Source organism: Arachis hypogaea, chromosome 3 (genome assembly GCF_003086295.3).
Source record: "Arachis hypogaea cultivar Tifrunner chromosome 3, arahy.Tifrunner.gnm2.J5K5, whole genome shotgun sequence".
NCBI classification, from domain to species: domain Eukaryota; kingdom Viridiplantae; phylum Streptophyta; class Magnoliopsida; order Fabales; family Fabaceae; genus Arachis; species Arachis hypogaea.
In genome coordinates this window covers 90,682,450-90,696,347 of record NC_092038.1, presented here as the reverse complement: position 1 = coordinate 90,696,347, position 13,898 = coordinate 90,682,450, and the positions used below count along the sequence as shown (strand labels likewise).

At 40.3% G+C, this 13,898-nt stretch overlaps 1 non-coding gene across 1 annotated transcript; it reads right to left on the bottom strand.

The window, feature by feature from the left end:
• Positions 1 to 220: 220 nt before the first annotated feature.
• LOC112793050 (small nucleolar RNA R71) lies at positions 221 to 324 on the bottom strand. The gene has a single exon (XR_003197760.1). It is a non-coding gene; the product is annotated as a small nucleolar RNA R71 (small nucleolar RNA).
• Positions 325 to 13,898: the final 13,574 nt, after the last annotated feature.

Below are 13,898 nucleotides of genomic sequence, written 5' to 3'. Positions count from 1 at the left end.
TGAAGATCCTTATCAGTTTTTAACTGAGTTCTTGCAGATTTGTGAGACTGTTAAGATGAATAGAGTAGATCCTGAAGTCTACAGGCTCATGCTTTTCCCTTTTGCTGTAAGAGACAGAGCTAGAACATGGTTGGACTCACAACCTAAAGATAGCCTGGACTCTTGGGATAAGCTGGTCACGGCCTTCTTGGATAAATTCTTTCTTCCTCAAAAGTTGAGCAAGCTTAGAGTGGATGTTCAGACCTTCAAGCAAAAAGATGGTGAATCCCTCTTTGAAGCTTGGGAAAGATACAAGAAGATGACCAAAAAGTGTCCTTCTGACATGTTTTCAGAATGGACCATATTAGATATATTCTATTATGGTCTATCTGAGTTTTCCAAAATGTCATTGGACCATTCTGCAGGTGGATCCATCCACTTAAAGAAAACGCCTGCAGAAGCTCAAGAACTTATTGACATGGTTGCAAATAACCAATTCATGTACACTTCTGAGAGGAATTTCGTGAATAATGGGACGCCTCAGAGGAGGGGAGTTCTTGAAATTGATGCTCCGAATGTCATATTGGCTCAGAATAAAGTGTTGACTCAGCAAGTCAACATGATTTCTCAAAGTCTGAATGGATGGCAAAATGCATCCAATAGTACTAAAGAGGCATCTTCTGAAGAAGTTTATGATCCTGAGAACCTTGCAATAGCAGAGGTAAATTACATGGGTGAACCTTATGGAAACACCTATAATTCATCATGGAGAAATCATCCAAATTTCTCATGGAAGGATCAACAAAAGCCTCAACAAGGCTTTAATAATGGTAGAAGAAATAGGCTAGGCAATAACAAGCCTTTTCCATCATCTTCTCAGCAACAGACAGAGAATTCTGAGCAGAGCCCCTCTAATTTAGAAAATTTAGTCTCTGATCTGTCTAAGGCCACTTTAAGTTTTGTGAGTGAAACAAGGTCCTCCATCAGAAATTTGGAGGCACAAGTGGGCTAGCTGAGTAAGAAAGTCATTGAAACTCCTCCCAGTATTCTCCCAAGCAATACAGAAGAGAATCCAAAAGGAGAGTGCAAGGCCATTGATGTAATCAATATGGCCGAATGCACAAGGGAGGAGAAGGACGAAAATCCTAGTGAGGAAGACCTCCTGGGACATCTCTCAAACAAGAAGGAGTTCCCTATTGAGGACTTAAGGGAATCTGAGGCTCATATAGAGACCATAGAGATTCCACTAAATCTCCTTCTGCCATTCATGAGCTCTGAAGACTATTCTTCCTCAGAAGAGGATGAAGATGTGACTGGAGAGCAAGTTGCTCAATATCTAGGAGCCATCATGAAGCTGAACGGCAAGTTGTTTGGTAATGAGACTTGGGAAGGTGAACCTCCCTTGCTCATTAGTGAACTAGATACATGGGTTCAGAAAACTTTACCTCAAAAGAGACAAGATCCTGGTAAATTCTTAATACCCTGTACCATAGGCACCATGACCGTTAACAAGGCTCTGTGTGATCTAGGGTCAGGCATAAACAATATGCCACTCTCTGTAATGGAAAAACTGGGGATCATTGAGGTACATCCTGCCTTATTCTCATTACAATTGGCAGACAAGTCAGTAAGACAAGCTTATGGATTAGTAGAGGATGTGTTGGTAATGGTTAAAGGCCTCTACATCCCTGCTGATTTCATAATCTTAGACACTAGGAAGGAGGAGGATGAATGCATCATCCTTGGAAGACCTTTCCTAGCCACAGCAGGAGCTATGATTGATGTTAACAGAGGAGAATTAGTCCTTCTATTGAATGGGGACTACCTTGTGTTTAATGCACACGGCCATCCCTCTATAACACTGGAGAGAAAGCATGAAAGGCTTCTCTCAATACAGAGTCAGACAAAGCTCCCACAATCAAACTCTAAGTTTGGTGTTGGAAGGCCACAACCAGACTCTAAGTTTGGTGTTGAGAATACCCCACATTCAAACTCTAAGTTTGGTGTTGGGAGGACTTCATCGTGGTCTGAACTTTTCTAAGGCTCCATGAAAGTCCACTGTCAAGCTAGTGACATTAAAAGAGCGCTTGTTGGGAGGCAACCCAATTTTTATTTATCTAATTTTATTTTTATTGTTATTTTGTGTTTTATTAGGTTCATGATCATGTGGAGTCACGAAAAAAATATTAAAATTAAAAACAGAATCAAAAATAGCAGAAGAAAAATCACACTCTGGAGGAAGGACTTACTGGTGTTTAAACGCCAGTAAGGAGCATCTGGCTGGCGTTCAATGCCAGAACAGAGCATGGATCTGGCGTTGAACGTCAGAAACATGCTACAATTGGGCGTTGAACGCCCAGATTGAGCATCACTTCGGCGTTTAAACGCCAGAATTGTATGCAAAGGCATTCTACATGCCTAATTGGTGTAGGGATGTAAATTTTTGACACCTCAGGATCTGTGGACCCCACAGGATCCCTACCTAGCTCACCCTCTCTCTCTCCATTCATGGTCATCCCTTCTGTTTTTCATTCACCACTCACATCTATCCACTCTTCCCCATACACCCCACCTACCTTCAAAATTCAAATTCTCTTTCCCACCCAATCCCACCCTTATAGCCGAATACACACATCCCTCCATCTCCTCCATATCTTCTTCTTATTCTTCATCTTTTCTTTATTCTCTTGCTCGAGGGCGAGCAATTTTCTAAGTTTGGTGTGGTAAAAGCATAGCTTTTTGTTTTTCCATAACCATTGATGGCACCTAAGGCCAGAGAAACCTAAAAAAAAAAGAGAGAAAAGGGAAGACAAAAGCTTCCACCTCTGATTCATGGGAGATGGAAAGACTCATCTAAAGGGTTTATAGCTCAGTGGTAGAACATTTGACTGCAAATCAAGAGATCCCTGAGATACCTCAGGGGATAAATTGTACTCCATACAATTATTGGGAACAACTAAGGATAGGAGCACCAAAATTACTAGGGATCATGCAACAGAAGCAAGGAAGAGACATAGAGGAGCTCAAAGAGCACCATTGGTTCTTCAAGAAGGCGCCACTCTCACTAAGGTGGACTCATTCCTTTTCTTATTTCTCTGTTTTTCAATTTTTATGCTTCATGTTTATTTATGTTTTGTGTCTCTACTTCATGATCATTAGTATTTAGTAACTATGTCTTAAAGCTATCAATAATTCCATGAATCCTTCACCTCTCTTAAATGAAAAATGTTTTTAATTCAAAAGAACAAGAAGTACATAAATTTCAAAAATTGTCCTTGAATTTAATTTAATTATATTGATGTGGTGACAATACTTTTTGTTTTCTGAATGAATGGTTAAATAGTGCATATTTTTGATCTTGTTGTTTATGAATGTTAAAATTGTTGGCTCTTTAAAGAATGATGAAAAAGAGAAATGTTATTGATGATCTGAAAAATCATGAAAATTGATTCTTGAAGCAAGAAAAAGCAGTGAAAAAGCAAAAGCTTGTGAAAAAAAAGAAAAAAAATAGAAAGAAAAAGAAAAAGTAAGCAGAAAAAGCAATAGCCCTTAAAACCAAAAGGCAAGGGTAAAAAGGATCCAAGGCTTTGAGTATCAATGGATAGGAGGGCCTAAGGAAATAAATCCAGGCCTAAGCGGCTAAATCAAGCTGTCCCTGACCATGTGCTTGTGGCATGCAGGTCCAAGTGAAAAGCTTGAGACTGAGTGGTTAAAGTCGTGATCCAAAGCAAAAAGAGTGTGTTTAAGAGCTCTGGACACCTCTAACTGGGGACTCTAGCAAAGCTGAGTCACAATCTGAAAAGGTTCACCCAGTCATGTGTCTGTGGCATTTATGTATCCGGTGGTAATACTGGAAAAAAAATGCTTAGGGACACGGCCAAGACTCATAAAAGAAGCTGTGTTCAGGAATCAACAAACTTAACTAGGAAAATCAATAACACTATCTGGAATTCTAAGTTCCTATAGAAGCCAATCATTCTAAGCTTCAAAGGATGAAGTGAGATGCCAAAACTGTTCAGAAGCAAAAAAGCTACAAGTCCCGCTCATCTAATTAGAATTAATATTCATTGATATTTTTGAATTTATAGTCTTTTTATCCTAATTGATTTTCAGTTGCTTGGGGACAAGCAACAATTTAAGTTTGGTGTTGTGATGAGCGGATAATTTATACGCTTTTTGGCATTGTTTTTAGGTAGTTTTTAGTATGATCTAGTTAATTTTAGGGATGTTTTCATTAGTTTTTATGCTAAATTCACATTTCTGGACTTTACTATGAGTTTGTGTGCTTTTTCTGTGATTTCAGGTATTTTCTGGCTGAAATTGAGGGACCTGAGCAAAACTCTGATAAGAGGCTGACAAAGGACTGTTGATGCTGTTGGAATCTGACCTCCCTGCACTCGAAATGGATTTTCTGGAGCCACAGAACTCCAAATGGCGCTCTCTCAATGGCAATTTAAGGTAGACATCCAGAGCTTTCCAGCAATATATAATAGTCCATACTTTATTCGAGATTTGACGACGTAAACTGGCGCTCAACGCCAGTTCCATGCTGCATTCTGGAGTCAAACGCCAGAAACACATCACGAACCAGAGTTGAACGCCTAAAACACATTACAACTTGGCGTTCAACTCCAAGAGAAGCCTCAGCTCGTGGATAGATCAAGCTTAGCCCAAGCACACACCAAGTGGGCTCCGGAAGTGAATTTATGCATCAATTACTTACCTCTGTAAACCCTAGTAGCTAGTTTAGTATATATAGAACTTTTTACTAGTGTATTAGACATCTTTGGACGTTTAGTTCTTATATCTGAGGGGCTGGCCATTCGGCCATGCCTGGACCTTTCACTTATGTATTTTCAACGGTGGAGTTTCTACACACCAAAGATTAAGGGTGTGGAGCTCTGCTGTACCTCAAGTTTTAATGCAATTACTACTATTTTCGATCCAATTCGATTTATTCCTGCTCTACTATATTCGTTGCACTTCAACTTGATGAATGTGATGATCCATGACACTCATCATCATTCTCACCTATGAACGCACGTGACTGACAACCACTTCCGTTCTACCTTAGACCGGGTGCATATCTCTTGGATTCCTTGATAAGAATCTTTGTGGTATAAGCTAGAATTGATGGCGGCATTCATGGGAATCCGGAAAGTCTAACCTTGTCTGTGGTATTCCGAGTAGGATTTTGGGTTTGAATGACTGTGACGGGCTTCAAATTCCTGAAGGATGGGCGTTAGTGACAGACGCAAAAGAATCACTTGATTCTATTCCAACCTGATTGAGAACCGACAGATTATTAGCCGTGTTGTGACAGAGCATTTGGACCATTTTTACTGAGAGGATGGGATGTAGCCATTGACAACGGTGATGCCCTACATACAGCTTGCCATAGAAAGGAGTGATGAAAAACTAGAAGGAAGAAGTAGGAAAGCAGAGATTCAGAAGGAACACAACACCTCCATACACCTATCTGAAATTCCCACCATTGAATTACATGAGTAACTTTATCTTTATTTTCTGTTTATTTTATTATCTCTATTTAAACCAATAATCTCTTAATCCAGTTAAATCTGCCTGACCAGGATTTACAAAATGACCATAGCTTACTTCATACCAACAATCTCTGTGGGATCGACCCTTTCTCACGTAAGGTATTACTTGGACGACCCAGTACACTTGCTGGTTAGTTGTGCGGAGTTGTGACAAAGTGTGATTCACGTTTGAGAGCACCAAGCCTTTGGAGTCATTGTTGATGATCACAATTTCGTCCACCAGCTACCTAACCACCTAGAATCCACTACAACATGCATATCTAACTAGCCTAATGATGAACATAAACAGAAAAATATGCAATTAAATAGGAATTAAAAGAAGAATGGCATTCGGTGGAACCTGGTATGTGTGGGAAAGAAAGTGGGGGCAGAGAGATGACTGGGGGATGGTGATGGTGGCTGACGCGATGGTTGAGGGCGGCGCGGTGGGGGTTTTAAGAGTGGTGGAGGGGAGAAGAAGAAAGAGAGGGAAAAAAGAGAGGGGGGGGGAGCGTTGCGGTGGTGTCTGGGTTGTCGTCGAAGGTGCGGAGGTGAAGGGCAGAGAGAGAGGCGGTGGTTGCAGGGAAGAAGAAGAAGAAAGGGGTTGGGGGCGCGCGATGGGTAGGGTTCGCATCACAGGGGGTTAAAGTTTGCAATCCACGTGATCGCATTGGGCATGCGGTCGCGTGGCTGGTGTGGAATAGGGTTGACGCGGATGCGTGGTTGACGCAATCGCATGGGTTGGGTGTAAGATAGGTGATGCGGACGCGTGAAGCACGCGACCGTGTCGCTGGAATTTGTGATAGACGCACGATTCCAGCATCGTTTTAGCGCAACTCTCTGTTTGATATAGGGGGTCATAATATCCACGCGACGCCATCGCGTCGCTCACGCTTTCGCGTGGGATGAGTGTTGTGTAAGTGACACGTTCGTGTCAGAGACGCGCACGCGTGGGTGTTTTGTGCTAAACGCACACTAGCCGCACGATTCCAGCCTAACTTTCTAGGCGTTGGATCTTTACGCTGATATCCAGATCACGCGTTGCGCGAGTGACGTGGACGCATGGGAGGTATTTTCCGCAAATGACGCGATCGTATGGGGCAGGCGGTCGCGTGGAACAATTTTGAGCCAAAGGCATACTTCCAGCCTTGCTTCAGCATAACTCTCTGTTCACTTTCTTTTTCTTTTACTGCACTTGTGACGCGGACGCGTCAGCAACGCTGTCGCGTCGCGTGCTCTCTCCTCTTTTTTATTTTTTTTATTTTTTTTATTTTTTTATGCAGTATGCAGAATGCAAAATGCTGTGAATGTCATGCAAAAACTTCAGGTTCAAACAAAATTCAAAAACAGAGCAAAACAGAGGGGGAACGATCATACCAAGGTGGGTTGTCTCCCACCTAGCACTTTTAGCTAAAGTCCTTAAGTTGGACATTTGATGAGCTTCCTGCTATGGTGGCTTGTGCTTGAATTCGTCCAGAAATCTCCATCAGTGTTTGGAATGCCAGCATCCTCCGGGGTCCCAAACAAGGTACGCAAAGCCCTTAGGTGAGTTCCAACAGGCTGTAAGGCTCTCGGGGTGTTGAATGTCAGAACAGACTCCAGGATCCCGAACTTTTCTTCTACACCCGTCTTTGTCTTGAGCTACATTTTTCCAGCCGAGTGGTGAGTAGTCTGAATTCTCACTGCAGTGACCAAACAGCTTCTGAGATCCTTTCAATTGAGCTTGACACCAATCCTTGCACCTCAAATTGAAGTGTGAAACCTCAGTGAATCTTGCATACCAGCTCTGAGTGCGAGTCATTTCCCGTTTGCTTTTAAAGCCGCAAAGAGCTCTAAGCTGGCCATCTGTCTCAAGCAAACCATATTCAAGTGGAAAAGTAAAGATGAAAGTCAAGGATTTTACCCACTTGAAGTTCGTATTGGGTGGTAATGGCCGTGGGATAGGTGTTTCCGGTGGTTCTGCAAGCTCTACTCCCTTGTGGACTTCTGTGAATTCCTCCACTTCTTGGCAAATTTCTTCCACTTCAACCATGTCTTGATCAAGGTCACCGATATCTTCTTCATCACTACAGTCATAATTGGGAGGTTGAGAGAAGTCGACCTCTACATCATCTTCGTATTCACTTGGGGAAGATTCTTCTGTCTCAAAGAATTCACTTGCGGATGCAAGAGAATTACTAGGAGAACTTGAGTGGTGACTATCATCATCAAGAAAACTTGAGTCTTGGGTCATTCCATCCAGTTCTTCATAAGATACCTGCCTTGGGGATTGTGCACTATCTCCCTTAGCATTAATTGTAATGTCCTTGATGGAATTCTCCACAACTCTGGCTTCCTGCGGAGGTTCAGCATCTCTTAAATCTTCAACCAACTCTTCTTCTTCTACAATGACAGCATCCTCTACTTGTTCCAGTATGAAATTATGCTCAATACTGTCCACTGGAGCTTCTTGTGTCTTCTTCACAATGCATTCTTCATTAGATTCTCCATATGAAGCCATGGGAGTCTGTTGAGTGTCCGAACGTCTGGAAGATAATTGATTTATCGCTTGCTCCAATTGATGAAGGGTTACATTGAACTGGTTTTTTGATTCTTCGAAGCGAACCTGTGATTATTGGCTTGATGGATATGGACATGGTGTGTAGGAGAGTGGTGGTTTTTGGGAGTAATTGGATTGGCATTGGGGCGGATAAGGATCATATGGTGGCGAATGGTGAAAAGAAGCTTGTGAGTATGGTGGTGGTGGACGAAATTGTGATAAAAGAGTTCCAGGCACTGTTAGAGAAGCTCACAACTCCGTTCAACTTAACCAGCAAGTGTACTGGGTCATCCAAGTAATACCTTACGTGAGTAAGGGTCGATCCCACAGAGATTGTCGGTATAAAGCAAGCTATGGTCACCTTGTAAATCTCAGTTAAGCATATTAAATGGTTATGGGTTTCGAAAATTAATAGTAAATAGAAAATAAAAAGGGATAGAAATACTTATGTAAATCAATAGTGGGAATTTCAGATAGGCGTGTGGAGATGCTAGAATCCTTTCGAATCTCTACTTTCTTATTGCTTTCATCCAATTCTTCTTACTCCTTTCCATGGCAAGCTGTATGTAGGGCATCACCATCATCAATGGCTACTTTTAATCCTCTCAGGAAAATGGTCCTATGCGCTGTCACTGCACGGCTAATCGTCTGGAGGCATCACCCTTGTTGATAGCTACATCCCATCCTCTCAGTGAAAATGGTCCAAATGCTCTGTCACAGCACGGCTAATCATCTGTCAGTTCTCAATCAGGTTGGAGTAGAATCCCTTGATTCTTTTGTGTTTGTCATCACGCCCAGCCTTCAGGAGTTTGAAGCTCGTCACAGTCATTCAATACCGGAATCCTACTCGGAATACCACAGACAAGATTAGACTTTTCGGATTCCCGGGATCCTACTCGGAATACCACAGACAAGGTTAGACTTTCTGGATCCCCATGAATGCCGCCATCTATCTAGCTTATACCACGAAGATTCTGTTGGGGAATCTAAGAGATATGCGCCCGGCCTAAGGTAGAACGGAAGTGGTTGTCAGTCACGCGCGTTCATAGGTGAGAATGATGATGAGTGTCACGGATCATCACATTCATCAAAGTGTTGTGCAACGTATATCTTGGAATAAGAATAAAAGAGAATTGAATAGAAAGTAATAATAATTGTATTGAAACTTGAGGTACAGCAGAGCTCCACACCCTTAATCTATGGTGTGCAGAAACTCCACCGTTGAAAATACATAAGTGAAAGGTTCAGGCATGGCCGAATGGCCAGCCCCCTAAAACGTGATCAATAGCCTCCTAAGATAAAGAATAAAACAAAACTGAGACCAAAGATGTCTAATACAATAGTAAATTATCCTATTTATACTAGACTAGCTACTAGGGTTTACACGAGTAAGTATTTGATGCATAAATTCACTTCCGGGGCCCACTTGGTGTATGTTTGGGCTGAGCTTGATCTATCCACGATCTGAGGCTTCTCTTGGAGTTGAACTCCAAGTTATGGCGTGTTTTGGGTGTTCAACTCCGGATCATAACGTGTTTCTGGCGTTTAACTCTAGACAGCAGCATGTATTCGGCGTTCAACGCCAAGTTACGTCGTCAATTTCCGAATAAAATATGAACTATTATATATTGCTGGAAAGCTCTAGATGTCTACTTTCCAACGCCATTGAGAGCGCGCCATTTGGATTTCTGTAGCTCCAGAAAATTCATTTCAACTGCAGGGAGGTCAGAATCCAACAGCATCAGCAGTCCTTTTGTCAGCCTTTTTCAGAGTTTTGCTCAAGTCCCTCAATTTCAGCCAGAAATTACCTGAATTACAGAAAAACACACAAACTCATAGTAAAGTCCAGAAATGTGAATTTAACATAAAAACTAATGAAAACATCCCTAAAAGTAGCTTGAACTTACTAAAAACTACCTAAAAATAATGCCAAAAAGCGTATAAATTATCCGCTCATCAGGTGGGTTGAGGTTGTGTTGAAAGGATGGTCTCTGAGCATAGGGTGGGGCTTGATGGTAGCTACAAGGCGGTCCACCATATCTATCAGCTTGGTATGCATTGTAGAATGGTCTCTGTCTATGATATCTAGGAGGGTGTTGTTGCCTAAAGGGGTGATCAGATCCTCTTGGCTCCATCCATCTTTGATTGCTTAGACCGTGATGCATAGTCCTGTTATGGCTTCCATTCCTTTCAACAAAATTAGAACCAAACTCAAAGCTAGAGGGGTGAGAATTCATAATAGCTATCAGAAATAATAGGGAAGAGAGAAAACAAATAAACAAGTAAAAGAAAAATATATATTTTTTTGAAAAATATTTACAATAACTAATAATAAGGCACACGTCTGCAATTCCCCGGCAACGGCACCATTTTGACGTTATAATTTTTGCTAGTAAAGAATTTTGTAAAAATATAGTCGCGTTGTGAGTATAGATTCTAAACCAACAGAAAATCCCTTCGTACAAACGTTTTGGTTGTCACAAGTAACAAAACCCAATAAATTTATAAACCGAAGTATTCAAACCTCGGGTCGTCTTCTCAAGGAATTGCAGGGAAGTATGATTTATTATTGGTTATGGAAAAATAGTATTTGGGTTTGAAAAAGGTTTTAAGCAAGAGAAATAGATTGCAAGAATTAATAAATTAATTACTAATAAAACTCTTGGCAATGTAATAAAACTGGAAGTCCTATCCAGTTGTCCTTATCAATTGTGATGAGAATTGGATTTTTCTCCCACTTAGTTAACCTTTACTAAAGCAAAGGAAAGTCAAGTGGACTAATTAGTTTGATCCTCAAGTCCTAGTCAATCCCTGTGGGAAGACTAGTTTTAGAGCGATCTAGATCAATTAGAATCTGCCAATTTCAACCACTGCTGAGTTCAAAAACTCAAGAGTTGCCAATTAATCAACCAAAGCCAAAAGGGAATAAAATCTACTTGAATAAAAATAATTTGGATAGAGCCCAAGCATCAATAACATATAAGTCTGAAATACCTCAATTGCATTAATAAAATAAAATTAATCCAAATATGAAGAGTCATAAGCCAAATAAGCAACATCAATAATCAACACTTTAGAGAAGTCGAAATAAAAAGATATTGAACCTGATAGAAAGATGAGATAAAAAATATTCCTAAGTTCTAAAAATCCTAATCCTAATCGCTAAAAACTACATCTAAATCCTAAAGTGTGTATTTTCTCCTTCTTTTTCATGAATAGGTGGATTCTTCCATTTATAATCCTTCAATCTATGTTCTCTGGGTTTGGATCTGGGCCAAAAAGGCCCGAAAATTGCTGAGAACAACCTCTGCAAATTCTGCAGATCGCGCACGTTACGCGTCCGCGTGGGTCACGCGGTCGCGTCATCTGGAGTGTTGCCCTTCCACGCGGTTGCGTCAGTCATGCGCCCGCGTCAGTTGTATTTCGCGAGTCACGCGTTCGCCTCATCCATGTGCTCGCGTCGATCCCTTTTTGTGCGAACCACGCATCCGCATCGTCCATGCGGACGCGTCACTGCCAGTTTCTTCAAAAACTCCATTTTATGCTTTCTTTCCATTTTTGTATGTCTCATTTCCATCCTTTAAATCATTCCTGCCTTAGAAGATCTGAAAATACTTAACACACAAATCACGGCATCGAATGGCAATACAAGGTAATTAAAATTAATATTTTTAAAGTCTAGGAAACATGTTTTTCACATACATCACATAATAAGAAGGGAAAGTAAAACCATGCAATTTCACATGCATAAGTGGGTGAAGGATTGAATAAATTACTTAAATTCAGCACAAAATATGTCATAAAATATGGGTTTATCACTTATCCTCCCCAATGGAGATATCTCCATTTATGGCAATTCCAGCTGAATTACATTGATGACAGGTAAGGTGTGGGAATGTGATGAATCCATATTTGACGATATATTTTGGTTTGATTTGAGTGGATTTCATCACATAAACCCACATTTATTCATCCAAATAGCACACTTTTGTGTTCTCTCCCTAAATTGTACTTAATTATGAAAACATGGTCATTTGTGCCTAATTTAGCTTATTTTATTCCAATTACCTTCCGTTCAATACCTTGATGTTATTTGTGAGGAATTTCAGATGAATAAGGTAGGAATGGCTTGGTAGGAATGGAAGATGAGCATGCAATTGGGAGAAAACATGAAGAAAACAAAGGAGAAGCACACAGTCATGCATGCGTGCGCACAACCTTACGTGCGTACGTGCAAGAAGGAAATCAGACGCGTGCATGCACACAACCCTCTGTGCGTATGCACAAGTGAAAATTCAGCAAAGTGTGCGTACGCACACACGTGTGTGTACGCACAGGTACCAGCGCATGCCTCCATTAAAAAGTCACGTGGACTCGCGTTTTGGGGCTCTTTAGGCCCATTTTTAAAGGCTTGGATGCTGAAATTAAAGGCTATATGATGGGGCAACATCTCATATGAAGGCATGAGGTTTTATTAGGTTTTAAGAGCCAACTTAGAATAGGAAAACACATAGTAGGAGTAAGAGTAGGGTAGTATAGAAAATTCTCTCTTAGGTTTAATTAGGGTTTGTAGCATTTTTTTTACTTCAAGTTTGATTTTGGATTCTAGCAATTTTCATTGTAAGTATTTCTTTAATTGTCTCTTTTATATACCACTTGTTCTATACTTTCCTCTACTTTAATTTCCTTTGTCAATATTTACATAGTTTTGCAATTTTAGATTTTTAGTTGGTTAATTTGATGTTTGATGATCATTGCATGCTTGTTTGAGTTGCTTTTATTGATTTTGAGTATTTGGGATTCATAGCTTTCATTAATTTACCAATTTTGCCATGTTTTATGTTTATGGCCACTATGTGTTCGATGAAATGTCAATCTTAGTTATAGGGTAGATTTCCACCCCTTGGCTTAGGGAAAATGAGTTTATGGATTACTAGAGCCATAATGTCCAACATTTAGTGATAATTCTTGGGTTGTTAGTTGTTATTTTTTCCACTAATGCTAGCTTTTTACCAATTAATTTGGTAAGTTGGCTAGGATTTGTGGATTAATAACAATTATGCTCACTTGACCTATCCTTCGATGTTAAGGGTTGACTTAGTGAGATTAATCCATCATAATTATCATAGTTGTGGTTATGGCAAGGAAGGGAATATCCATAAATCATCCCAAGTCAAGGTTTCATATATGTTTTGAACCATTTTTCCATCACTTTATAGCATTACTTGTCTATATTACGTACATAGTTCTTTTGATTCCTTTATTAGTTTATTAATTGCAATTTTGTCTTGTTCTTTCATTTCTTAATTGTTTTCTTCCTTATTGAAAACACCCCTTTGCCTTCTTGCAACCAAAAATTTTATGCACTTGTTGTCACTAGTTCCTAGGGAGAACGATCCGGGAGTCTAAATACTCTCGGTTAATTTGATTTGAATTGTGGCATCTTTAGAATTATAATTTGATTAGGGTCAATTGTTGGTTCGGAGCTATACTTGCAACGAAAATCTATTTTGTGAAACTCCTAAGCTACTTTTGGTTCTTGTAAAGTTTTTTGCGCCGTTGCCGGGGTACTAGCGTCCTGAGTGCTATATTTTGGTTGTTGTAAATATGTCCATAGTGTGAATAGATACTTTTTGGGTTGTTTGCTTGTTTTTGCTAGTAATTGGGATTTTTGCTTCTTTTGTTAATTGATATCTTTTGTTTTTATTTTCTATTTCCTCTATGAGTTATCACTCTCTTGGTTTGGAGTTTGGTTGTGATCATTTTGTAGGGTTTGATAACTTCAATTTTGGATTGCATCATGGGATTGGAGCATCAATTTTGGGAGGAGCAACCACCTT